We start from the raw sequence: 27538 nt of genomic DNA, 5'->3' as shown, positions 1-27538 counted from the left end.
CTCAGTTGGTTGAGCAGCAGACTGTTGATTTCGGCTCAGTGTCCTGGGACCGAGCCCCATATCTCTGTGCTCAGCGGGGAGTCTGCTTAAGGATTCTCTCTTTCTGCTCCTCCCCCTGACATGCACTCTCTCTCTCTCAAACAAATAAGTAAATCTTAAAAAAAGAAATGTCTGGGGACCTCTGTGTCTGGGACAGTTTGACCTTCTCATGGGCCAGTTTCCTTTCTCTCAGAGCCCCTGTCTGGGGTCCACCATCTGCCCAGTCGTAGGTGTGTTTGACTAATGTCTGCTCCAGCCACTTGAGGGTGGCATGAGCTGGTATGGACACTAGCTTCCCAGTACCTGTGGGGCTGTACACAGAGGAAGGGGGGTGGTCAGTGAGTGTCCTCCCACTGAATGACTGGGGAAATCCAGAGAAATGCACAGAGCTCCTCCAAGGAACCGCCTTCCTTACTCCTATGGGCCTTAACCCTGTGCTCTGATTGAAGACCCCCACCCCCATGCCCTGATCCCCATCCTGGCTGGCTCTCATGTGTGCTAACTCTCAGGTAGCTCAGGGCCACTTTCTCCGGGACCCTCCCTGAAGCCTGGGCCCCCACAGGACTGTGGGATTCCCTGTCAGAACTCTGATGTCCTCTCTCTCCCTAGTGATCTTCCCCACTGGACTGATGTCTTCACGGAAGCTGGGAGGGACCCAGGGAGGGACCCACCGCCCCCTCACACATGGGGTGTTGAGAGCAGATGCTCCTTGGGCATGTAGGATGTGAACGAGTCAGACCCAGTAGGTGCTAATCATGACCTGGGGACCTATTATGTGCCATGAGCCATGCTAGGCACTGAGCACAACAGACCACGCCCCTGCCTTCCTAGAGCTTATCTGCAGGGGCGGGAGTGGGGAGGGGCACCCACATGGACAGAGGTATGACATGGAAGGTGTGCTGAGATCTAGAGCTATGTGAGGGGAGGTCTGGAGAGGCCTGAAGGGAGTGAGGGAGGAAATCATGTGGGCATTTGGGGGAAGGATGGTTCAGGGAGAAAAGTAGCAAGTGCAAAAGACCTGTGGTGGGAACATGCTTAGTGGGTTGAGGGGCAGCAGGAGGGCAGCGTGACTGGGAGCAGTGCCCAAGGAAGCCAGGATGTGAGGTCTCGGGGTGTTGGGGGTTATCCATGATGGCGGACCTCAGCAGTGTTTGATGGCAATGATGCTGTCTTACCAGAGCCCATGCTTTTCCTTCCCAGGACCATGCATCACCAACCCAGCCAGTCTGGGGCTGCATCTTCTAGCCTGGCTGGCATGCCAACACCCTCACAAGCCTCTCTGCTTCCACTTGTAGCCCTCAAAGCTACTCCACCAGGGAGCCAGAGGAAACTTTTTAATGGAAACTTTGTGTTCTGTTGCTGAAAGCCCTTGACTTTGTGCATTCAGAAATAACGGAGCTGTGTCCAGTCACTGGAAAGAGTACAATGCCCTGATGACTCCTAGCCTTGGGGAGGCTGCATCTGCCTCCAGTAGGGGGCTTCTCTTGTCTGTGATGACTTCCGTTTCCGTAGAGCCCTCCCACCCTCCATGTGGTAGCACTGCATCATGGGAAGAGAATGGGACAGGGTTGGACAAGCCTGGGGCGGTTATGTTCCTTGACCCCTTAGTACCTTGGGTTCCCTGTTTGTAAGGTGACAGCAGTATCAGGGTCCCCTCAGAGGGTTAGACTGACTAAGACAATGGGGCTGTGATGCTCCAGCATGATACCTACACATGGGTTCAGGGACCCTGAGCAACTAGGGTCATCATGTCATGGACAGACTATGACAATAATCATCAGGGAGGAGAGTGTCTGGGCAGGAAGGCTGGATTCAGTGCGGTCCAAGTCAACTTAATGGTAAATAAGTTAGATTATAGAAGGTGCGCTCAATCTGGCAACATGGAGGTCAAGGGAGGTGAGTAGAGACCAGAGTAGGTAAGTGGAGGTCAGAGTGGATAGGTGGAGGCCAGGGGAGGTGAGTGGAGGCCAACAGAGCTGCAGAAGCTGAAGCCGTACAGCAGGGAGGCAAGGAGGCCATGCAGACAACAGATGGAGATAGCCTCGAATGACTATGAAGAAGCAGAGAGAGGCAGAGGTTTGGGGGGATTGGACACAGAGATTGGGGTGGGAGGGCTCTGTTTTGTTTTAATGGGACTGACAAGCTGATAGTGAGGTGCTCCTGCAGAGAGGACAGAGTGGGGAAGTTTGGGGAAAGGTGGGAAGGAGGGGGCGTCCACAGCCAAGGAGAAGAAGAGGTGTTGATTTGGGAATTTGGGTTCAGTTCAATTAAAAAAAAATTATTTGGGATGCCTGGGTGGCTCAGTTGGTTAAGCCGCTGCCTTTGGCTCAGGTCATGATCCCAGGGTCCTGGGATCGAGTCCTGCATCGGGCTCCTTGCTCAGTGGGGAGCCTGCTTCCCTCTCTGCCTCTGCCTGCCACTTTGCCTGCTTGTGCTCTCTCTGATAAATAAATAAATAAATAAATAAATAAATAAATAAATAAATAAAACCTTAGAAAAAATATTTTATTTATTTGACAGCGGGGGGGGGGTGCGGAGAGAGCACAAGCACGGGGAGCAGCAGGCAGAGGGAGAGGGAGAAACAGGCTCTTTGCTGAGTAGGGAGCCCCATGTGAGGCTTGATTCCAGAACCCTGGGATCATGACCCTGGATTTGGGCACAGCATGTTTTATTTAGCCAGCTTTGTGCTTACCTGACTGAGCCACCCAGGCACCCCTCCATTCAGTTTTCTTCTGTGTCCTTAATAAAGAAATACCATTTTTCTCTCCTGAACATTCGGTGCAATTTTTATCAGCTTCTTTTAATTTGATTATAAATGGACTCACCTTCCAGTTTTATGCATGGATTGCTTACTGCTGGTATGTAGGAAAGAAAGCAATTGTATTTTTGTTTGTTTGTTTTTTAGCATCTAACCACTATCCATTGCTTTAGGAGACCCTGAAGATCCCATCAGTGTGTTTCAGAACAAATGTGTGACTTATGCCTCTCCTCATCTTCATTTCTTCCCCTGTTTTCTTGGTCTCAAAACCACCCTCTCCCGTCTCTCCTGCCCTTGGTAGGAGCAGGCCACCTTCTCTTTCCAAGAATTCCAAGCCTCTTCCCCCTGCCTCCACATGGAAATAGCTTTCTTGGTTCACCCTGTTCGTGAGGGCTGTGATGTCAACAGGTGTCTGTATCCATATGGGTTTTTCCCTGGGAAAGAGGATCTCACTGCTTGTCACTGGCTTTTCCCATGCAGCAGGTGTCGCCAGGATCTTCCCACAGCCTCCACAGTTTGGGCACCCCATGCTTGATGTAACCAGTTTTGTGCTCTTCCTTTCATTCCGGACCACGCCCTTGTCTGATCATTTCCTTAGGGTAGATTCTAAAAGTGAAGCTAAGGAGCAAAAGCGATCCATATTTAAATTTTTCACAGAAATTGTCAAACAGCACTCCAGAAAAAGTCGTGCCAATTTGTACCCACTGAGAGTGAATGAGAATAGCAGATTCCCAGAACCTTGCCAACAATGAATATGGAACATCTCTGCTAATGGGATAAGTGAGAATTCTCCTTCTGGTCCTCATTCCGTTGGTTACCGACGAGGCGGAGCATCTTCTCCTGGGGGCCCTGGCCCTGTGCTTTCTCTTCCTTGGGGAACTACATTCTCATTATTCATGCCAATTTTTCTAATGGTGTGTTGCTTCAAACAACTTTGACTTGTAAAGCTGCTTAGTCCATTAAGGATATTAGCCCGTGGTCTGAGATGGGACAAATACTTTCTCCCTGCCTATGGTCGGATGTTCTTGCCATGATGTTTTCCCTCTGCAGAACTTCAACATCTGAGCCTTCTGTAGCTGCTTAAACTTTCTGCCTCCTTTGCCATTTGTGTTTCGGAGATTGTTTTGTGGTTTCTTTGTGTTTATTTCAATTAGCAATCCACTGTAAGTTGTTTCGCTGCAGGAATCTAAGTGGATATCCAGTTCTTGTGGCTCCCAGATGGCTAGTCCTTCACTCAGTGGTTGTGGACCAGCTGGTGTCTGTCCCCGTTGATGTGTGTTAAAGTTCTGTCCACTCTTGGATCTGGTTTTGGACTTTCTCTTCTGTCTCATTGATCTTTTGAGCAGCTTTGTTGTTCTTTTCCCTATGGAGAGAGGCACACACTTCCAGCCTTAAGTTTTCAAACCAGATTTCATTTCAAGCTGAAAAGATGGACTTCTGGTCAGAGGATGACCGCTACTGTCTGGGACCAAGGGTTCTGGAAGACCTTGTTGGGGTGATCGCTCCTCTACCCCAGGCTTTCTAGAATGTTCTCACTCCTACTTTCCATTTGGTCCTCTGGACAGGTGGGCAGGCAGATACTACCCCCCGCCCCAAATGCTGTCCCTACACTGGAAGGTTCTTGGCCTTCAGGTGCTTTGTGCTTGAACTTGTGAACACTGGTGGGAAGCTGGAATGTGCAGGGGGCCACTGGGATGCCCAGAGCACACACTGTGCATGGAACACTGTCTGTCTGAAGTCCTGCCAGTGTCCCTGTGAAGTAGCCTACTCTTACTGTTCTTGCTTTCCAGGCAGGGGAAAGAGACAGAGAGGAAAGGAGTGGCCTGGCCAAGGTTCATGGAGCCAGCCTACAGCTGGGGCCCCACCTCACTGCACTGTTCTCTATGACTAGCCTGGGGAGTGTGCCCGGAGAACTCTTCTGGAGTTGTACAAGCTTGGTTCTCTTTGTCGCCTGGGGGGGGATAAAATGATCTGTGGAGCCAGGCTGAGCCAGCCCAGCACTGTTGAATATTTCACTGGGAATAGCTCCCCTCCCCACCAGTCAAGGCTCTGGCCTGCTCCTGTGCAGAGAGCTGGGTCTCTTGCACAGCAAATGTGAAGACATACCCAGTGAGATCTGGCATACACACAAGAACGCTGAGGCTCAGAGAGCTTGGGAGGTGTGTCCAAGGTAGCATGGAGGGGGTGGGGGGGACAGTGGTCATGGATTCTGGCTTAAAATCCTGTCTCTTCACTGCTGTGACGGCCTGTGCCACTGGCTCATGGAAAGGTTAGGACAGGGGTGGGCTTTAGTCCAAAAAGTAAGTGATGGAAAGTCTGTGCTGAAGTTCTAGCTGAAAGTCTGAAGATTTCTGTGTCCACACATTGTTGCTTCCTAAATGTCACTAGTTACCTTGTACAGAAATTGCTGCTTTTGGGGGGAATTTTCAAATGAATCTCACGCAGTTCTCAGAAAACCCTGGGTGATGGACTAGATTCCCATCCCCAGATCCCCTTTTGCTGGTGGGAATGACTTGTGCCGGGCACTCGACTCTCTTACTAGCCATGGGATTGGTTACAGGAAATGGGGGGCTGCCGAGGGTCAGCAGGAAGGTAGGTCCATGTTCTCCGAGGGCCAGGAAGTCCCAGTGGAACTGGCTGACAGCTGTTGGGGACAGACCATGTGCCTGACTGAACCTCCAAGGCCAGCAGAATAACCTATATCCTGTGTCACCAAGGAAGATGTTGTCGTAAGACCCTCCAGCCGATGCTGCCAGGAGCATCCAGGTGAAGACAGGTGCACCTGCCATTGGCATCCAATCTTGAATTTACCTCTCAGGAGCCGAGTACTGGAGGGCCAGAACTACTGGGGGTGGAAGCCAAAAGTTTAGGACAGATGGCATTGGACTAATTTTTGCAAATCGTAAGAAAAGGAGCACACAGCAATCTGTTAGCTGTGTCGGCATCTGATTTTAATTTTTTAAATCAGAATCATGGACTCCATTAGTTACTGTCTTTTATTAAATCTAAGATGCCATCCATTGAGAGATGCGTGGTTATTTTTGCACCACTAAAGAAAGGGACAAAGAGCAACACTGACAGAGTTAGGCTGTAAGACACATTCTTAATTTCAGAAATGTTAAAAGGGGGCATAATTGTGTACCGCTTCCTTGTGAACTTGCTAGCAGACAACGTCCTAGGGCTGGCTTTTTGTGGGCACAGGGGGATGAAGAGATGGTCGCCATCACAACTCCCCCAAAGCACGTGGATGGTTCAGAAATACAGACACACTAAACACACTCATTTCGGAAGTTTGCTGATTGATGGGTTCATTCAGTCACAGATGATTTCTTGAGCATCTACTATGCGCCAGGCACTGTTCTAGGCACTGAGGACCCCACAGTGAACAAAACTCATGGATCCCCCTCCCCTCCATGGCAATAAATGTGCCTCCCCAGCAGTCATTCTCATAGTCTTCCATGCAGAAACAGTCGTGGGCAAGAAATTTACATTCTGACTGCCAGGACCTCCTTCCAGGCTTTGCCACTCATTGGTTCTAGGGTGAGACTCAGGAATTCTCATTTGCACGAGCACACAAGGAAGTCCCAGGTCAGGAGGACTTCAAACCAGAATGTAACAAATAGAGCTTTGGTGTTAATGACTTCGTAGTATCCTGTTGTATGAATGTTCTAGTTGTTGGGTATTTATCAAATAGGTAGCTGGTTTTGTATCTTCCTATTGTAAATGACATACCCATGAATATCCCAGCAGCTAAACAGTTGCCTCCCTCCTCCTTGTTTTTTTTTTTTTTAGGGTAAATTGGACAGGCATCCTTGGGTTGAGTTTTTAAGGGCAAGGTTAGCATTCACTGTGGTTCTCCCAACCACTGTATCAGGCCCCAGAGCCTGACTGCCTGTGTTCACACCTCACTTACTAGGTGGGCATTTTTGAGCAAGTGCCTTGCCTTGTCACACCATTTTTTCATCCCTGAAATGGGACAATAATAGCACCTACTTTTTAGGGCTATTGTAAGGAGTAAATGACCAGCACTGGTGGGCAGAGCTATACCCCTAGCACAGCTAGGGAGCAGCCGTGGGGATGGTGAGTGCTGCTGTTGCACTGCAGGGGGAGGGTAGGCAGAGAATTACATTGGGAGGGGAGGGGGAGAACTGTTTGATGTGCACGCCACCTGCATTCACAACCTGGGTGCAGCAGCGCTCTGGGGACAGAAGCTCTGGATATGCGTAGCCAAGCATATACGACTTGACACTGGAAAACAGACCTCGTGTCATAAATTTGATCTCCACCCGATTCCCACACTGCCGCTGGAAGCATCTTCCCACTGCACAGGTCTGGACGCATTTCTCCGTTCACATCATCTCACTGATATCCCGCTGCTTGAGCACGAAGTATAACCTCCTTTACACACTCGACTAGGTAGGAGAGCTCTTTAGAACTTGGTTTCAGCCTTTTCTAATACCCTACACCCCCGTCCCCAACCCCATGTGCTCTCCTCATTGGAGGTGATGGTGGAATTTGGCCATCATCCCTTGGGTTTTGAGGGATGAATAGGAGTTTTCCAGGTGGAAAGGAAAGGCTGTCCTGGCTGATAAGCTGGCACATGCACAGGTGTGGCAGTGTGTTTGGGATGATGTCAGAAGGTCGTGGCTGGGCATGGGGTGTTGGGGTGAGGTATACTGCAAGGAGGATGGCTGTGGGCTGCAGAGGTGGGCCTAGCATTGCAAGGCTCTTGAAATTCTCCCTAAATTTCTTCGTGTCTCCATCTTCAGTTGTGCCTCTTTCTAGTCTGAAATGCACCTTCACTCATTCCCTATCTTTTTAAAGGACCATAGCCATCTGACAAATTCCTTGCTTAATTGCTAAGGGCACAGAAGGCTTCCCCTTCAATTATTTAGCTTGTCTTGAAACTGGGACTTGGAAGGCGACCAGTCTTTCTTTACACGCTTTGTGGTAAATCCCTTCTGGGAAAGCAGATGCGACATCTCAGAAGGCTTCTCTTGCAAAAAGTTTGATGTGAAAGCGACCAAGTTATTAAAATAACTTAGCGGGCTAAGCTGCGGCTCCCCAGAATATAGTCTCTGTGAATTCATCCCTCTGCTTCTCTTCTGCATCCGCCTGGTGTCCTGTTCGCTCTGCCTCCCCCTCTGCATCCAGAGCCCTGTCCAAGCTCAGTATTTATCAGCCCGACACAACGGAAGCTGGTTGCCTCCCGCCAGTGGCAGTGGGTCCCGGGCAGTGAGAGATGGAAGACTGAGCCTTGAATCATCACTGTTCCTCAGCAGACAGTAAGCCCCTGCTGTATGCAGGCATCAGGCTAGACTCTGGTCAGGCAAGGAATCCAGACTCCCTGAGCTGGAAGGGGCCCCAGGGAGGGGTCATTTCTCCATGGGCTGTGTGGATATGTGGGTACAGGAGAAGGTCTTAGGTGGCACGTGGACAGATGCATTTTATTGTATTGTATTTATCTTGGTGTGCATTAGAGGAAATATAACTAAAAATATAATCTGAAAAATATATAAATATATAAATATATATATATAAATATATATATATATAAATATATATATATATAAATATATAAAAATATAACCTGGTTTTTTGGGGTATGCTATTGCTTAGAATAAAGCTGAATGTGTATATACATTTTTTAAAAGTCAGTAATTGTAAAGAAAAAGCCTGGAAGCTAGGTTGTCAAGGGAGGTGGCCATGGGGGCCGTGCATGGGTGTGGCTCGCGACAGAAGGCAGATTGCCCTCAGACACATTTCCTTTATTGTATTTATCTCAGTTTCATTTTATTGCATTTATTATAATAAATAATAATATATTAATAAATCATAATATATTATGTGTCAAATAATATATTATATATAATTATTATATTTATCTGTTTCACTTTATTATAGTTAGTATAATAAATCATAATACATTGATAAATCATAATATATTATGTATTATATAAAATAATAATAATAATAATAATATTTATCTCAGTATGTATTAGAGGAAATATAACTAAGGGATTGCCAAGGAATGCCCGCTTCTGTGAGGCGTTCTGAAGGAGGGGCTCTTCTAAGTTTCAAGATCAGAGAACCGGAGCTTACGCACTCCCCAGGCATCAGCTTCAAATGTTCCATTTTCTCTTTTAGAGACTGCCAGGTCTTGCCTTGGTTCCTCAGCAGGTGGGCGGTGGTGCCCTCCGCCCCCTCCCACCCTCCCCTCTCCCCGAACCTGGATCCGGGCTGCAGTTCACGAGTTCCGCCACTGGGAGGCACTGTGACCAGGATACAAACACCTTCCGCTTTTGGGTTCCCACTTTGGGACTGTTGGCTAGGCTGTTGTATTCCCGGATGATAGTGGCCCTTTCCTCCCTCCCTCTCCCCCTCTCTCCCTCCGTCAGTGGTTACAGGGCATCAGGCCCAGTGGTGTGAACCACAGTGGTTACCAAGTAAAGTAATCCTACAGACCTGTGCTAATGCTTGGTGAGCGGGTATCCTGGGCCCAGCGAATGTGGGCGAACTGTTCTTACTTCTGTCATCTCTTGCTGACTTCTCAGGATAACACTGGGAGTCAGGCATCTTGTTTAGGATCCCACGTTAAGGACGGACGTCCCCTCGATCAAGGTCCCTAAGGGCTGACCCCCACTTTGGGACAGAACGGTGACTTTGGTCTGGAGACCGCGTGAGGGTCTTGCTGGGGAGGAGGGACCTAAGGCCCAGGCGTAGACGTGTCCTGCATGTTCTCCGTCCTGGTCTAGAAAGCGGATTTTAGAGGCCCATACTTGCAAAGGTGATTTTCAAGATTTTGCTTCCTACCAGCAGCATGGAGGCAGTTTTCTGGGGCCCAGATGGAGGCTGTTGGGTTTGGGGGAGGAAGCCAGACAGACGCTGATGCAGGCGCTGCTGGCTCCTCGGGCTTTTCATCAAGATTGGGAGGCCGCCGGGGTGGGAACGCTATGTCAACGCTGGGAGCAGAAGCATGTGTCTATTCCTGGAGGCAGAAGGGGAGGGCTGGGCTGAGTCCCTGCTGCGTCAGGGCACTTTCTAGGGCCCTGGGGATACAGATGTGGATGAGCTGTAGACACTGACCTTGAAGTTCACAGCACAATCGGCAGGGTTTGGGTGGATGGAACTCTGAGGGGTGGGTGCCACCCCCGGTCCATGATCTTGGGTGGGTCACTTAGTTTTGTGGGGGGGTGTTCCCTCATCTCCTTCTCTGAAATTGAAGCGGGGTGGGGAAAATGACAGCATCTATTTCAAAGCCTTATGAAGGCCCCTGAGCTAAAACGTACAGACCTCAGAGCCCAGGGCCTGCACCAGCAGCTGCCCGTTCCTCAGTCTCTCTGATTTGGTAGAATTTCTTTGCTGGAGGGAAGCAGGGGTGCAGGGGCAAGACCTGTCTCCTTCCCTTTCTTCCCACAGCTGGACATACAGCAGGTGCACACAAACGTTGAGCATGTTTGTGGAAAGAATGAACGTGACATTGGCCTTGGAGGATTTGGGGTTTAGGCCAGGTAGAGACTTGGGAAGAGGGGCGGTGCTGCGGGTAGGCAGGGAGAGGGAAGGAACAGAGGTGCAGAGGAGGGCAAGCTGGAGGCCTGGGCAGGGAGTGAGGGGAATGGAATTCTGTGGGGAGGGCCAGGTGCAGGTGGAGAGACTCAGCTGGGGCTCTGCTGGAGATCCTAGCCTCCTGCTCGACGTGGTTGCTAAGGTCCTGGGGCTAGCTTCTGAGCCCAGGTAAGAAGGGTTTGGCTTTGTCTTCTCTAGCCTGGTGGTGGATGAGGGCCTGCTGTGTGCTGGTGGGGAGACGAGAAGTGTGGGCTGTGGCCTCATTCTCCCAGAGCTTATGGCCTGATTAGGAGAAAAACGACCCCACAGGTAGAATGATAGGACTTGGACCTGGTAAACAGATATAAATATTGGATTTAAATTATATATATATATATATATATTATATATGACATATATATTATATATATATATATATATATATATATATATATATTTTTTTTTTTTTTTTTTTTTTTTTTTGCCTGGTCTTTGGAAGACAGATGAAAGAGATCTCCCTCTGTCTTGGGCACATGTGGGACACGCTGTGATTTAGAGTCGGGTCTGGTCAGGTTCTGGACTCCCAACTTCTTACCATGGTGGCCTTGGGCCATGACAACTGATCTCATGGATCTTCCCATCCATGACATGTGAGAGTTGCTCTTCATCGGTAAGACTTGAGGGCCAAGTGTGATCATCCACCCAGAGCTGATCTGGGTCACGGTGCCTCCTCCCTGCCTGGGGATGGAGGCTCTGGGAGCTCTGCAGGTAAAGTCCCAGGGCTTTTTATTCGGAGTCTGTGATGCGGCAGCGTGGGTCGGCGTGGGAGAGCAGCTATGGATATGCAGAGAATAAATGAGAAATGCATATCGGCATGTGCTACAGCTCCTGGGGGTCAAGCTGTGAGCTCAGTCTCTCAGCTCCAGTGTCCCAGCACCCAGCTGGCCCCCAGGAAATGCTGGTGAATGGAAGAGGGCAGAAGAAGGGAAGAAACGGGCTCTACCATTGTGAAAAGGTAGACTTGCCCTTCCTGGAGTCTGGACCCATAGTAAGCATTTGGAGTCCGAGTGGTGTCTGGCTTATTGCAAAGAGCCGTGGGGAAGGGGGATGTTCACATGCATTTCCTGGAGTGCAGAAGCTGAGGCTCGAAATCCTCATTTGCTTAGGAAGAAACAAATGCAAAATGGCAGCACTCCTCTGTTCAGGGAGAATCTCTGGGTGCGAGCCAGCACTTGGGACTGGGAGTCAGTGTCTGCATGGAGTCTGTCACCAGGAAAGGCAGTTTCCTGCTCTTGGTCTAAAATAGATAATAAATGCACCACAGCCATCAAATCGTTGCACGCTCGCTGGTCTTCAACTTGGGACCCCTTGTGTTTACTTAGTAGCATACTAACCCAACTAACCCAACCCAACCCATTAGCCCAACCCACAGATTTTCCAGAAAGCTGACCTGCAAGGAAAACATAGCTAATTTTCATTTGGCCACTCACTAGCCTCTGGGCAGCTACTCAGTACGAGGCTCTGGGATCAGCCCAGGAGCATGGAGTTGACTAGATCGGGTCCTTGCTCTGAAGGAGTGACTGTTCAGAGGTGAGCTTTGGGCGTGTGGGAACTTCTGCCTGTTCAGTGTTCCCAGGGCGGAGAACAGAATCCTTGGAAAAAAAAAAACAAAAACAAAAAACAGGAAAGATGAATCCTTGAATGCGTGAATGATTGGGTGAAATGAATGAGTGATGGGATGGAATAAGTTGGAAGGTAATGTCAGCATGGGGTGGCCAGGTCAGAGGGGAGCATGGGAGTCGTGGGTGCCCTGACGCAGATTACAGAAGTTTCCAGGGGAGGCTTGTGAGCAGAGGAGGAGAGTATCCATGTGGCGCCCTGGCCCTCTGGTAGAGGGATGCATAGGGACAGAGCCCACACCCAGGAGGAGGGGGAGCGAGCGTTTGGAGAGCTGAGTAGGGTGGTGGCGTGGGGGTGCTTTGGAGGAAGCTAGTGCAGGTAGATAGAGTGCTGTTGGTCTGGCTGGTGGGCTTGGACTGGACCCCCAGCTGGGAGGACCACCTGAAGCTATCTAGGTGGAGGACTGACATGATGGGGTACCCTAGGAGACCCCCATGGATGATGGGAACAGCAGAGCCTGGGACTCAGAGCAGGCAGTCCTTCCACGTACCAGCTTTCCTCGGCTCTTCACTCACCAGGTGCTGCCCAATCATATTCTCTGTGGACGGCCAGTTACCTACTGCGGTGTGCTTTTTAAAATGGACAACTTCGTGCTCACTTTGGCAGCACATATACTAAAATGGACAACTTTTTGGGAGCCCCCTTGAATGAGTGAGGGCCCCTTAAGTGACTGAGGATTAACAGTTGGCCCTTTCAGACCAACACCCAGACCTGTGTTCCCGTTCTGCTTTATTATATACTGGCTCTGTGACCTGGGGCAGTGTCCCCAGCTGGTCATCAGGGAGGTGGGAGGTAGAGGAGACAATGCCTACAGCATGCCCAGCATGATATAATTTCCTGCCTGTCAGACATGGCGGCATCTGACCTGGGCATGACAGTGCCCAGGGTTGTCTTCATTGACTGAACTTGCTAATTAAAATTGGCTCCAGGGAGAAGGGTACCTAGCAATTGAAGCTCATTTCCTTTATGCTCATTGGGCTTTCATGAGCACAGGGGGCATCTGAGTTAATGGAGCGAGCTGTGTGACCTTGCTCAAGTCACTTAACCTCTCTGAGCCTCAGATTTTAGTTTCTTGAAATGGGGACCATAATAATTCCCATCTCACTGGGTGTTGGGACAGTTAAGAGAAGTCCAAAGCTAAAACTTGAACCAGGGTTTTCTGATTCCTAGTTTTGTAACTTCAATCTAATTTATCTGAAGTTGTGTTTTTGAGATAATGCCTATGTGTCTTTTTAAGCCTTCTATGTAGGGTGATGCTTAAAAACAACTGAACATAATAAAAAAAAATAAACATAAACTATGCTGCCAAAAAATATAAACAAATGAGGAACAACAGTTAGTGCACATCTTTTTTGCTAAGTCTTCAAAGTGAAGGTGTGTCATAGTTGAGGATGACTTCAGCTTGGCTGGCTTCCCTAAGTGAATTGTAGAGTTGTATCTGGAAGGAAGCACAGCCTGGGAGAGCCTGTGTCTTTCAGGCAGGGTAAAGTGGGAGAAGATGCTGAAGAACCTTCTGCTTCTGCTGACTTTTTAGAGCAGATGTTCTTGACCTTGGTACCCAGGCTGCCTGTTGGAATCCCCTTGGCTGCTTTGGAAATATACCAATGTCTATGTCACACCCCAGATCAGTGTCGTCTTGACAATATCTGGGCATTTTCTCAATTGTGTTTTTGATCATTGATTGCACACTATAGAAATACAATTAATTTTTGTATCCTAATCCTGTATCCTGCCACCTTGCTGAATTCATCTATTAGTTCTACTAGTTGTGTGTTTTCCTTTTTCTCTTTTTTATAGATTCCCTAAGATTTTCTATACACAAAATCCTGTCATTTGCAAATAGAGCTCGTTTGACTTCTTCCTCTCTCATCTGGATGCCTTTTATCATTTTTTTCTTGCCTAATTTCTCTGGATAAACTTGTAGTACAATATTGAATAGAAGTGATGAGAATAGATATCCTCACCCAGGTCCTGTTTGTAGAGGGAAAGTTTTCAGGCTTTCACCACTGAGTAAGTTATTGGCTGTGGGCATTCTGTAGATGCCCTTTATTGAGTGAGGAAGTTTCCTCCTGTTCCTGGTTTGTTGAGTTTTTTTTATCTTGATAAAATGATAGACTTCATCACCTGACTTTTCGCATCTATTGAAATGATCCTGACGCTTTGTCCTTCATCCTATTATGGTATTTTACACGGATTAGGTTTGGGTTAAACCAGCTTTGCCTCCTGGGATCAATCCCACCTCGCCGTGGTGTATGGTTCTTTTTATATGTTGCTGGATTTGGTTCTCCAGTATTTTATGTTTTGGCTTGTTAGATACATCACCCTAATCTCTGTGTTCATTTTCATATGGTATCTGTTTCCAGATTTTTCTTTTTTACAAGGACACCAGTTATTTTGGATTAGGTCACCCTAATGACCTCACTTTAACCAGACCTTATCTCCAAAGAAGGCCACATTGTGAGATTATAGGATTAAGACTTCAATATATGAATTTTTAACCCATAACATATATTGGGAACATTTTTCAGTACCTGCCTTCTAATACTGATTTTCAAATATATTTTTAGCTGGGGTGGGAACCCTTTTAACAAACGAAATCTTGTCTTGAAGTCCAGTGGAACCCCCCCTACCCAAAGCAAGTTAATGTTGGGGGGCAGTGTGCCCAGGCTTCAGACAAGTCCAGAGGTCAGTAGAGCTGGCCATTGCTGTTGTTTGTGTTTACATGTGTGTGTCTGTACATGCAGGTGTGTGTTAATCAGTATTAATTGTTAATATTAGCATTATTGAAATGGTTAATGGTTAATAAAGTTGTCCCTGATATTCCCAGAGGGATGGGGAAATAAGTGATTTTTAATCTCATCTTTATCTGTCTTCTCCAAATTTTTCAATGAACACAATAATTATTCTTTATACTCATCAATATTAATATTAATTAAATTATTAATTAACAACTTAATGCAACTCATGCTGTATTCACAACAGCTCAACCTCATGAGGTAGGTATTATCATTTTCCTCATTTTTCGAGGTAAGGAAATAAGCTCAGAGAGAATAAGTAACCTGCCCAGAGACACACAGCCAACAAGGGGGTAGGGTCTTCATTCTAACTCAGTCTGGCACTCTAGAACACTCTATTCTACTGCCATTCTGAGGTTCTAGAAGGGGAAGTTCTGTTCTGTCAGTTGAGCATAAGTGTGGATAAGGTCTATTTGTAGTGAGCATAAACAAAGTATTAGGTCTTCTGTTTTGTTATTTAAAGTTGTTTTGTGTGTCCCTCTTTAATTTTTTAAAAAATTTAATTAATTAATTTATTTATCTATTTGAGAGAGAGAGAGAGCGCATGCAGAGGAAGGATAGAAGGAGAGGGAGAAACAGACTCTCCACTGAGCAGGGAGCCTAATGTGGGTCAAGATCATGACCTGAGCCAAAGGCAGACGCTTAACTGACTGAGCCACCCAGGTGCCCCTCTCTTTTTAATTTTAACTCAGGTTCCTGGAACAACCCAGTCTCCATCTTCATTCATCTGTTGGGCTACTTTAAATAGAGGGATGTAATACAGAGAAGCAGGGATGGTTAGAAGGTGGAGGAGCAGGGGCTCGGCTGGGACTCAGGCTTGGCCCCAGAGTGACACCCCAGAGTAACACCCCAGAGTTGCCCTCCGGGGACCTGGGGGGTCAGAAGCCATTGCGTCCAGGCTGACTCCAGCCACAGCTGTAAGCAGGGACGATGGCCAGACGCCATACACACCAGGGCACTCCCCATCTGCCAGGCTCACACCAACAAATGGGCACCTTGCTGCACCACTTGGGTCCCCATTTATGCTATGGTTGAATCTTGTGTGAATGAGTGAATGAATGAATGCATGAATGCATGAATTGAAAAATGATGGATCTATAGGCACATGCAGAACACTAGCTCCGAGGGAGTCTGGGAAATGTGGTTTCTGGCTTTCTAGCCTCTGCTGTTCAGGATGGCACTTTTGGTCCCCCTTTGGGGTCATTTTGTCAGGGGAATGAGAGAGTATGGACAGTCCGAGAAGTGCCACCAGCTCACATCTTTGAGCTCCTCCCATTTCCCTGGTTCCCGGGTTCCTTCCACACGGGTTGCATGTACTGTCTCCAGGGTGTGCGGTGACTTCAGGAGCTGGGTTACGTGGAATGCAAGCAGGAAGTGCAGCCTGAATCTGATCCAGCCCCGGTGGGATAGCCCGCCTTCTCCCAGCCTCCTCCATGCAGCCCACCTGGGTAAGCCCCGACCTGGGTGAGTTCCGGCTAGGAGGCACCGGGAGCACAGGGCCTGACAAGCACGTGTCCAGGGACATGGAGGAGGCAGGGTGGCACGTGGCTGTCTTCCGGGACAGGTAGTAGGAAGTGCCCGATGCAAAGTAGCTGGTGGCCCCTTAGCCTGAAAACGGGGGTGGGGGTGGGAGAAGAAGCAGTGGGGGCACCCATTGGGAATCTGAATCATGGAGCGGAGGAGGGCTGTACCCGGCAGCCTACAGAGTTGGACAGGCCGGGTGGACTCTTGGCTCCTCACGTCACCTCCTTGAGCCTCAGTTTTCTTCACATGTAAAATGGGGGTAGTTGATTGAATTCCTTGAGCTTGTTGTTGAGATTCAGCATGAAACTCTGTTAATTTTTTTTTTTTAGTTTTTTTTTTTTTTTAAAGATTTTATTTGTTTACGTGACAGAGAGAGACAGCAAGAGAGGGAACACAAGCAGGAGGAGTGGGAGAGGGAGAGCTGAGCAGGGAGCCTGATGCAGGGCCTGATCCTAAGACCCCAGGATCATGACCTGAGCCTAATGCAGATGCTTAACCAACTGAACCACCCAGGCGCCCCCCCCCCCCAAACTCTCTTTAAACGATTGGAGGAAAATGAGCTTCTGCCTCTCCCATCACTTGTTCGATCCCCGCCTGAACCTCTGCCAGAGCCTTCTGGGTGCAGTCAGGGGCTTACGGTCAGCTGGCTGGAGTGGAGGGGGAGGAGGGCCTGACTTGCTGGCCTCTTCCTGAGTCAGCTGTTCCTTGCAAATCTAAATTCATTGCCTTGGCTTGACTCTTGACTAGTACTAAGTACTAGTCACCCTCAAAAGTAAGAGAAGCAGAGAGGAAAAGGATAACTAGGGGATCACTGAGCCGGGGTGACGGCACGGCTGCATCTGGCTGTGTGAGTGCGGGCAGGGGCTTGGGCTCTGTGTGCCTCTGTTGTTTCTCGTACAAGGCATGGGAAACGAGCCCTCCCTCTCAGGATCTTGACACCGTTAAAGGGATACCCTAGTCAACACTTAGCATTTCTAATGGGCCCCTGTGCTGCATCCCTCATTCCTGTTTCTGGAGGAAGGTGTTACCGTTGGGATGCTGAAATAGAATTTCCAAAAGTGGTTACATATTCTCCTCGTTATTTGGGTTAAACAAACCAAAATACGAGTTTGTAGATGCCTGCCGGGAGTCTGAGCTCTTCTGTACATGCTGAAGGAGCTGTTCTTTTGCTGTGAGGTTGTTCCCATGACAACCTCACATGTCTGGTCATTCCCATGACCCCAGATTCTGCCACAGTATTGGGTGATGATTTGAAAATGTGTGTAAGAACTTCCTTGAGAGTTTTAAGTGCTCCTGAGCCATGGTTGGGGAGGAGCCAGTGGACAGGCTTTCAAGGGTTTGGGTTCAAGTGCAGGCTGGCCATGGTTCTTAACACCTCTGTGGGGCCATAAGGACCTCCCCAGGTGGGCTGTGGTCATGTTGCAATGATATGTGGGGGCTAGGTTAGGTCACACTGCAAAGTGCTATGTACACAAAGTCATTTTGATTCAGGAAGGGCCAGACTGGGCCTCCTGAGAAGTGTCCATCCCTGGAGTGGGCCAGGTGAGCTCTGGTGACATCCCATGGCTTAAGAATGTGGGAGGGGGAGTGATTCTCAGGGAGACTAAGCAGCCCTGCCCCAGCCCCCTCCAGCCTCCAGACAGTTGGAACGTCTGCTTCTGCCCTTGCCCGGGTCCTACCAGCCCAGCTGGGCCAGCTCATCTGTCGCCTCCCTCCTAGAAGGCAAACTCCCTGGCCTCTGGGCATCCACAGTGGGCTATCCCTCCTCTTCTGTTTTGGACTGCGACCACTCGTGGGCGCCTCACCCCTGCCCTGCTGGACTTGAAGAGCTGGTGGAGAGGATGGGGGCAGAATCTAGATCTGGTCAACTCTCTAGCCCTGTGCAGTGTCCATTAGTGTCTATGTGCGTGGAAGAGGGCATTGAGGTGTTTCTTGTGTGTGCACGTGGTCATCCATCTCACAGGCACGTGCCCACTGCCTTTACTTGGGTGCCTACCCAGCCCGGCTTTCCAAAGGTAGAGGGACAAGTTTGGCACTCACCAAGCCAGAGTGCCTGGTCTGATGTGGTGGGCACATGTGCCAACACAGCATGATCAGGGCTGTGAGGAAGGGAAGCTCAGCATGCTGTGGTGTGCAGAGGACACCCTGTCTGGCCTGAGGGTGGGAAGTGGTATCAGTGCCCGTCATCTGAGGAGGTAATCCCCACACTGAATATTGAAGAAGACGGATAGGTGGGAAAGTGGGAAGGGCATTCCAGGAAGAGAGTATCAGCTAGGTTTGATGAGGCAGTGCTATATAACAAAAGAGCCCCAAAAGATCAGTTCTGGGTCACTCGTGCATTCTGGTCTGGTCATACTGTCATCTCAACATGTGGCTTCTAAGGTCCCTGCAGCCAGGGAGAGAGGGAAGAGGGGTCACTGGGGCTCTTCCATGCCTCAGCCCTATAGTGACACAAGTCACTGCTGCTTGCACACCACTGGGCAGGGCTGGTCATGGGACCCCCACCCACCGCAAGGGAATCTGGAAAGTAGAGGGAAGCAGGTGGGGGATTTGCTGAGCACGCCGGGAACCCACTTCCAGAATGGGTTCTCTGGCCCTAGAAAATGGAGTGTTGTTGGAAATTACATTCGTAGGACCTGCAGCTCTGCCAGAACTCCATAAAACACTGACTGCCTCCCCTCCGCACAACTACTGGGCTTGAATGTCATGGCTGGAAAAGAGCCTGTGGAAGGAACAGAGCTCAGGGGGTAAAGGGAGTCCAATTATAACATGTTGGGAAAGATTATATTCTTTGGTGACTTTTATGTTTTTAAGGAGTTGGGTTAACCTTGGGCCTGTCTCCTTCTTGCTGTCCTTCCGTCCCTCTGAGGGTATAAATAATACAGAGTATGTATGGTAGGCTCTTTCATATGGAGGTGAACACTTTATGTTGATGAGTCTTCGAAGCGTTCAGAGAAGTTGTGCACAGAGTTATGTTCCTGTTACATCGGGACAGGCTGGCAGTGGTGGGGAAGTGGGGCTGAGGTCTGCTCACGAAACATCCAGGGGCACAGGCAGAGAATTTGTGCTCAGCTCACATCCCTGTTCTTATTGGCAAGGATTGTGTCTCTGCTGGTGATTTTAATTTAGATTCATCCTTATGGTTTTATGTGTTCTTTCAGGCCGCATTACTTCCTAATGTGCTTCCTGAGTATCGTTTGTATAATGCAGTTTTTATCGTACTGAATTTATCACAAAGATCTTTCTTCAACTCAAAAGGGGTGGGGTGTGCTGTCTTGGTTGTAGGTGGGAGACCGTCAGCCCCCAGAGACCCATGAGGGCTGCGAGTTCATTTGAGCTTCATTCCCTTTAGCTGACCATGAACATGCAGAGGTCGGCTGGCTCCGTGGCAGCCGCATGGGTCTCGAAGTTCAGTGCCTTCTTGCAGACGGTGCGTAGCGGTGTCTTGTTTTTCCACCTGCTCTGACGGCCCCTGTCTTCTCATTGGTGCAGCTAGACCACTGATCAGTGATTGCTGATACAGATGGAGTCTTATCTACCATATCTGTTACTTTTCTATTTTCCTACTTTTGTTTTCCACCCTTTTCCTGCCTTCTGCGGTTTTAACTGACCATCTCTGTGTCCCCATTTTCTCTGATTCCCAAGCATATCGGTTGTCCAAGCCCACCTCGCTCTTTGGAGCTGTGCTTTATTCTGCTTTTTAGATACTGCATTTTTTTCCCCCCAAATGGAAGGTTTGTGGCAACCCTTCCTCACGCTAATCTGTCGGCACCATTTTCCCAACAGCATTTGCCCACTTCATGTCTCTGTGTCACACTTCTGTAATTTTCACAATATTCCAAACTTTTTCATTATTACTACGTTTATTCATGATCAGTGATTATGACTTGTGGAAAGTCTTTTTAAATTAAGGTATGTGCATTTTTTTAGACATCATGCTATTGCACATACAACACATTACGGTATAGTGTGAACATAACTTTCATGTGGGAAAACCAAAGGGAGTCATTTGACTTTTGACTTTGACTTTTTTTTTTTTTTTTTTTTTTAGATTTTTAAGATGGTACCACTGGGTGTTATACGGAACTGATAAATTATTGAACACAACATCTGAAACTAATGTTGTACTCTGTGTTGGCTAATTGAATTTAAATGAAAAAAAGTGGCCTTAGAATTTGCAGCAGACATGGGCAGCACACCATGTGACTTCATGTGAAGTGTAAGCACCTTCAGCAAAGTCTTCCTGTTTCCTCTCTCCCGTCCCTCATCACACTGCTGTCATTCATGTCACTCCTCCAAAAGCTGTCATCGCTTAATATGCCATTGCTCTCATTATTTTGGACCCTGTTATCTGTTAGATCAATTGAGTATAAGAAAAATGAAAGTTTTTATTTTTCCTTCTTTTATTCCTTATCTAGCTTTCTTCATTTTCCTGGGTGGATCTGTATTTCTTTTTTTTAAACAATTTTTTTAATTTTAATTTTTTTGTTTTTAGATCTGTATTTCTGACCTACATCACTTTCTTCTCTTGGAACTTCTTATAACTTTTTCTTTTTGCCAGGAAGACCTATGTGACAAATTTCTTCAAATTTTGTTTGTTGGAGAAAGTCTTTACTTCTTCCTTTTTGAAAGGTAATTTTGCAAGGTGTAGAATTTCAGGTTGGTGGGATTTTCTCTTAACATTTGATTTCACTCCATTTTCTTTTTGCTTGCATGATTTCTGAGGAGAGGTCTGATATAATTCTTACCTTTGTTCCTCTGTAGGTAAGGTGTTTCCCACCCCTGGCATCATTCAAGATTTTTTAATTTGATTTTTCTAAGTTTGAATATGATATGCCTAAGGGTCAATTTTTTGGTTTTTATCCTATTTGGTGTTCTGTGAGCTTCATGGATCTCTGGTTTGGTGTCTGACATTACTGGTGCAAATATTTCTCTGTTCCTTTCTCTCTCTCTTCTATTTCTGGTATTCCCATTACACATTTGTTACCACTTTTGCAGTTATCCTACAGTTCTGAGATACTCTGTTCTGTTTCAGTCATAGTTTTCCTTGCTCTTTGATTTGGAATGGTTTTATGGCCCTATCTTCAGACTCACTGATTCTTTCCCCAGCCTGGTCCAGTCAACTAATGGGTTCCTTAGAGATGTTCTTTGTTTCTATTAGAGGTTTTTTTTTTTTTTTTTTTTTAAGCATTTCTTTTCAGTCCTTTCTTATAACCTCCATGTCAGCTTACTTTAGCTATCTATTCTTGCATTTTATCTGTTTTTTTCCACTAGAGCCCTTAGCATGATAATCATAGTTCTTTTAAAGTCCTGGTCTGATCATTCCAGCATCGCTGCCCTATCTTCGCCTGGTTCTGATGTTTGCTCTGTCTCTTCAAACTGGGTTTTGTATGCCTTGTAATTCTGTTGTTGTTGAAATCTGGACAGGAGGTATTTGGTGAAAGGAACCTGAACCGATTCCCACGGAGGTTTCTGCTCTGGTAGGGTTGTTATTCTCACTCTCCATCTGTCTGCCTCTCCAAATTTTGCCGTGTGATCTCAGTTCTCAGATGGATATAAGAAAAGTTACTGATTTTCAGTTTCTTCAGCTTTTTCCTTGTTGTGTGGATGGGAGTGATGATTTCCAAGCTCTTTACATGCCAGACCAGAAACTGGAAGTTGGATTCAGTTCTTTCTTCATTCTCCCTCCCTCCTTTCCTCTTTCCCTCCACCCCTCCTCCCCTGTTCTTCCAATCCTTCCCTGCTCTGTTCCTTCCTCCTGTGTATGTCCCCACCCTCTTTGCACAGGGCAAGCCTTTGCTAAAGCAGCCGCAGCTTAGGTGACTGCACAGTGTTGCCCTGATTAGAGGTTACTCTGTTTTTCTTGGGGGGAGGGGGTTGGCATCCTGAGTTCAGACCCAAGTTCTATGTATTGTTGGCTGTGAGGTCTGGTGTTTTGAGAGGCCTCCCTTCCCTGAACTTGGCTGCAGTTTACTCCTTTGGGACAAATCAAGATGGACATACTAGGGCCAGGTGACCAAGGTCATCCAAAGATTCCTGCTGAAGGCAGTGTCCTCACAGCATCCAGCTGTTGCTGTCAGCTGCAGCCCTCCACCTGGCGCTGAGCTTCAGACATGACCATGCTTATTCTGTGACTGGGGTGGGGATGACAAGTGACAACGGCTGGTGAGGCTGCCAGTAAAAGGAAAGGGTGTGTGACTCGAGACGGAGGCATGGCAGCCCATGGAAGAGTCTCATTGCACCGTTCTGTGGCTCTATTTAGGATGCAGAAGTAGGTTCCTCCTGATCTGTGTATGGTGATATTGAAAGGAACAGAGAGGCAGAGGTCTGCAAGGAGGGGGCTTTGGGCAGGAGAAGCCATGAGCATTGCTGGGGCAGGGCAGGGAGTGTTTTGCTTGGTATCATGGCACCATGCCACACATGGTGCCTGTGAGTAGGACACAGGCAATAAACTTGTACCAGATGCATTCAGCCAGCCAAGCTCCTCTGCTCACAGTTCTGCTTACCCCAGAGCAAGGCCCAAGGTCCTTGATGCTCAATGTCCTGTCTTTATGTTGCAACCATGTTTAAACACTGAGGGTACCTGGCTGGCAGCGAAGGGGGCAGCTAGCAAGTGAGCTGAGCCCACCATTGGGTGCCTCTGTCTCTGCCCACAAGCATGCCCATCCCTATGTGGTTATACTTGACTTCTTGGAATGGGGGTGGTTTTTACCAAGGACTCAGGAGACCTGTGTCGCTTGAAAGATCTCTTACATCCTTCTGCCTGAACTTTGTAATTGAACCATGGGGATGGGTGTGGATGTCCAAGGAGGGGTCCTGAGGTTTTGGGCACCTTCTCTGGGCTGGCACTTTGCTTGGTATTGGAGAATCAGTCAACTAGGTGGTTTATAAGCGGAGGAGCTGAGACTTCACGGGGCCAGGGTGAGCAAATAAGTAGGCAAGGCAGTGGGGGGTTAGTGGTGGGTCTTACCAGCCAGGCATCCCTCTGCAAGGGCCTGTTGGTGCTCTCTGCCTGGGTCACTAGGGCCTGGGAACCTTGGTTGTTATTATTGCCATTATTACTGGTAGTGTTTAGTTAATTTTCTATGCGGGGATGGGATGTGGGGACTTCCACTTCCAAAGGCGCCCTGGGCGGCAGCAGTGGCTGGGAGGTGAGGGGCAGGGAGACTGTTAGAGACTTTTGAGGTCCATGGGGCTGCAGGTGGTGGGCTGAAGGGACCTGGGAGGGCTCTGGAGGGACCCGGCAGATAGCACTGTGGGGCTCGGGTGGCGCCTGTGGGGGTGAGCTGTGGCAGGTGGCCCTTCTTCTGTCCCCATTTCAAGATGCACGGGCACCACCAGCCAATCTCCCATTGTGGGATGGACTCCCAGGCCGCGCTTGGGACATGGTGTCAGGGAAGGTTCACCTTCACTTCCTCCTCCCAGCATGTCCGGAGCTCACCACTGTGCACACCACCACAGTGCCCCACCTCCATGCAAACAACTGCCGCCCAGGAGCAGGAAAGATCTCCACTTCCCAGATGAAGAAACCGAGGCCCAGAGAACTCAGGTGACTTACCCCAGATCAGAGGGACCTTCTTAGGATTTAAATTCCGCCAGGCTCTTTTCTGACCATGTGACCCTCTGGTTATTTACTGTGTTTGGGCCTCAACGTCTCCATCCACTAGATGGGGGTAATGATAGGATTTGCATCATAGTCATGAGAGGCTTGCTTGAGATTGTCCTCTGCGGGGCTGGTTGTAGTGTCTGGTGTAAGTCTGTGCTCCAGAAACATTCATCCTTCTTATCCCATGTTACCTGGAGAAGAGAAGTTTCCAGGAGTATGACTGAATCTCCAAATCACTCAAGGGCCCCTCTGTGGGGAAGGGAACACAGACTCCTGGTAGCTTCTGAGTGCTGGAAGGGGCCCCGGGCAGAGGTTACAAGGGGTCTTTTTGTTCGTGGGTTTCTTTTAGGCTTGAAACGAGAGGTCATTTCCAGGACCTAGGGGCTGCCCTGGGGGAGCAGGTGTCCTCATGGTTGGGGTGGGGGAGCTTCCTGTCAAGGGGAAGACTCTGGAGAAGGGACCAAGGAGGGGATTCCACGGAGCCTGGGAGGGCAGGCGGTGACAGATGGGGCCTTGGAGTCTCGGCATCTCAGGTGCTGTGAGTCCTGCATCCCGCAGCTGATCGGGTCTTCATGTGTGTGTGATTTGTTCATCTCATAGCCAAGAGCCTGTTTCTGGAACACTCCGTGGCCTTCCAAGTATTGTCATATCCTCTGTTCTGTTTGGTCCTCACCGATGTGCCGGTGAGGGCACCCCACTGACATGGCCCTGGCCACTGAGGCTGGCCACTGATTCTGCTGTCGGCCAGAGCCTGATTTCTGATCTTTTTGTCCTCCACATACCCCCTTTCCTTCCTTCCAGAACAACCAGCTTCTCAGCTAACCCAGCTGTGTGGCTTTCTGGTGTGTACGTGTCTCAGAGGCATAATTTCTTCATCTCTAAATCGGGAGAACAGCTTCAGCCCTGCCTCACCCCCCCACACACACCCCGGAATGCTCTCCGGCTCAGCTAGGACGAGGTGGGCCGAAGTGGGCAGCTAGTGGATGGGATGGAGGGGCTCGCCTGCCCATGTTGGGGCCAGAGCCCTCTGAGCCAGGCACTCCCCCAAGGGAGAATGGGGATGGTGGTCCCACGCGGTCCCCTGGCTCCCCGCCTGTCGCCGTGTGCCTCCGTGTATTGACGTGGCAGTCCCGAGACAGCTGGGCCTACCGTCACTGGACACTCCATGCAGGCTTCACAGCAAAGATGGGCTCCTGCTGATCTGGGGTTTTTCCATCCTGGTCAGAGCTGTTGGGCTGGTGGATGTAAGCATGTGTGTGTGTGTGGTGTGTGTAGTGTGTGTGTGTGTGTGTCTTAGCTCAGGCCGCTGTCACGGGTTTCTACAGATTGCTCGCCTAAAGCCACAGACCTTTATCTCCCACTGACTGTGGAGGCTGGGAGTCAGGGTGTGGGTGCAGGCCTGGGGAGAGCTGCTTCCCGGCATGTACAAGGCACCTTCTTGCTGCCCCAACCTCGCAAAGTGCAGATCATTTCTCGGCATCTTCTTCTCTGAGGGCCCTCATCCCATTCCTGAGGACACCACGTGGCCCAATCTACCATTCCCCCCCACTTCAGGTCCCCCTCCACATGCCATCACATTGGACCTTATGGTCCCAACACAGGAATTGGGGGGACGTGGACATTCAGAGCGTGGTGTGCATGTGTGGGCTGTATGGGTGCATCACGCGTGTGGAGCCTGAACGGCACCACCCTGCCCACCACGCCGTGGCTCCTGGGGGCTTGTTGGGCTCAGAAGGAACAGCTTGACCTGGAGGAGAAAGTGGAACGAAGTGGGCCCCGCGGCGGTTGGGTGGGCAGCTGTGAGTCTGTGACAGGGGCTAGAGTCCTGACTTGGTGCGAGCATGTGGCCCTTTTTGTGGCGAGGGGCTGGGGTCTTAGGCTGTGCTGGCCCCTGACATGGGAGGGTCCTAAGCAAGGGGTGGGCTGGCCTGGCGGTGGGGGTACTCACCTCTGTGATGAATGACACCATCTGTGGACAGTGGGAGCCGGGGAGTCAAGGGAACCTCAGTGAGCCAGGGTGGGGCCCATGGCATCCTCATGGGTGATGTCTTCTCTGTGTCCTCTGAAGTGCCAGGTGAGCTCCGCTGACCACCTGGTGAGGAGAGGGGAGCCTCGGAGTCCCCTCTCCCTGCTGGGCTGCTGCTCCCTCTGTGACCCCAGGCAGGCAGGTAAGCCCCTGACCTGTCTGGGCCTCAATTTCCCCACCCACAAATTGGGTCTGTTTCCTGTGACCATCCATACCCTGCTGGCCTGAAGACCTGGAGATGGTTGAGTAAAGGTACCTTGAGTCATCTGGTGAGCCTTGGGCCACGAGGACCCCCTGGCCTTTCCTCTGGGGACAAAGGGGGTTTGGAGGAGGTGTGGCCCAAGGTGAGTCCTGGGGATGGTCAGGAGGTGGCCTGAGGTGGCCCTGTGAGGCAGGAAGAGGCAAGTGCCCAAGATGGCAGGGGACAGTAGGCGTGGCTCCCAGGGGCCACCAACGCTCAGGCCATGTAGTGGAGCAGGGCACCGTGAGAGGACTGGTTGCTGTGGCCGTGGGCACTGTCTCCTATGGGCTGTCTGCAGGAAGTGGCAGGAGGGTCACTTCTGCGGCCCCTGAGCCTAGGTGGAACAGTATGCAGGTCCGGGAGAGCTGGGGTGGCCAGTGCTCCTGGCAGGAAGTGGTGAGGACTGGCTGGAGGCAGAAGTGTGTGTCTTCAAGAACCGGGGAAAGGCGACAGTTTTGGTGGCTGGATATGTAGGCTTGGGAGCTCTGGGGCCACTGTGAGGACTGAGCAGCCACACAGAGGGCTCAGAACCATCCCAGATGTGCTAGGGCAGCTGGTTGATCTGTTGTCATTTCCAGGATGCACCAGCTCTGAGGTTGTGGCACCTATGACGGGACACTGGGGCCTCAGACCCTGGCTGGGGGCAGCTTACTCTGGCCTTCCCTGAGCTGACACGGCTCCCACACGGTGCTGTGGCCTCCATCCACTCCCCGGGAATGCTGGCTCGGGAGAACACAGCTGGGACCCAGCCACACACAGGTGGGTGGCAGGGCTGGGCTGAGGGACCGAACCTGCACTCCTCACTGTGGGCTCTCTCTAGAGCACTTTACCCCTGAGCCAGAATAGATATTAGGAAGACCTAATTCACTCGACTTCATTCATTACATTTTATGGATTTTTTTTTTTTTTTTTAACCTCCACTAACTACTTTGAACCAATATGAAAAGAGTCTGGGCAGCAAATGCCTTATTAAATTGTTGTAAGTGCAGAATGACATCTCCGAAAAAAGTTAATATCTAGGCCTCTCAGACTTTTTCTTTTAAGTATTAAAGGAATTATTATTTTACTATTATTATTATTATTATTATTATTAGGTGCTGCTCTGGTGGAAAATCTGCTCTTTTCACTTCCTGTCTATATTTGCCTTTTCCAAGACACTGTCTTCCAGTTTCTCCCTATCCCTTCTGTACCAGGCCAGGAGAACAGAGAGCGCAGCTTGCTAGCATTGTATGTGTAGCATGAAATAATGGGCTCTGAGTGAGGGACTGGAGATTTGCCTACAGCGCAGTGTTCACTGGCTTTGGGCGGATGTTGGCTGAGCCTC

General features: G+C 49.3%; 1 protein-coding gene across 4 annotated transcripts in view; it reads left to right on the top strand.

Moving 5' to 3' along the window:
• JAKMIP1 (janus kinase and microtubule interacting protein 1) overlaps positions 1–27538 on the top strand; it is a 127920-nt gene that overhangs the window by 29551 nt on the left and 70831 nt on the right. Inside the window, exon 2 of one of the 4 annotated variants that reach the window (XM_059165614.1) lies at positions 26793–26973. The exons of the other annotated variants lie outside the window; for them this stretch is intronic. The gene's annotated coding sequence lies outside the window, so the exon portion shown is untranslated. The remainder of the gene's footprint in view (positions 1–26792; positions 26974–27538) is intronic. 4 annotated transcript variants of the gene reach the window in all.

This window comes from Mustela lutreola, chromosome 1, assembly GCF_030435805.1.
Source record: "Mustela lutreola isolate mMusLut2 chromosome 1, mMusLut2.pri, whole genome shotgun sequence".
NCBI lineage: Eukaryota > Metazoa > Chordata > Mammalia > Carnivora > Mustelidae > Mustela > Mustela lutreola.
The sequence above is the reverse complement of the archived record's forward strand: the minus strand, read 5'-3'. Positions and strand labels throughout refer to the sequence as shown.